Genomic DNA, 355 nt, shown 5'->3' with positions numbered 1-355 from the left:
GTCAGAAATATATATATATATATATATATATATATATATATATATACACACACAACTGTACAAATGCTCTCCCATAATGCATTACAGAGGATTAGTAAGCTTTGTGGGTCCAAGCGAAAGAAAATGTGATTTTCTGATGTAAATAACAGAAGCTGAGATATATGGACTAACAGTTATAGTGATGTTAAAACTAAAGGTATTCTGTTTGTTGTCGTTGCTGTTAGATGGTTGATCACACATCAGAAACCAGAATAACATAATGGCTTAACATAGAGGAGCATGTGTTGTACATAGAAGTATGTGTTCTGTGTTTATTTACCAGATAGCTCTTCAGGGGGACTCGTGTTTGGCAAAT

Source organism: Sinocyclocheilus grahami, unplaced genomic scaffold (assembly GCF_001515645.1).
Source record: "Sinocyclocheilus grahami isolate Dianchi unplaced genomic scaffold, SAMN03320097.WGS_v1.1 scaffold95.1, whole genome shotgun sequence".
Classification (NCBI taxonomy): domain Eukaryota; kingdom Metazoa; phylum Chordata; class Actinopteri; order Cypriniformes; family Cyprinidae; genus Sinocyclocheilus; species Sinocyclocheilus grahami.
Note: the sequence above shows the minus strand (reverse complement) of the source record.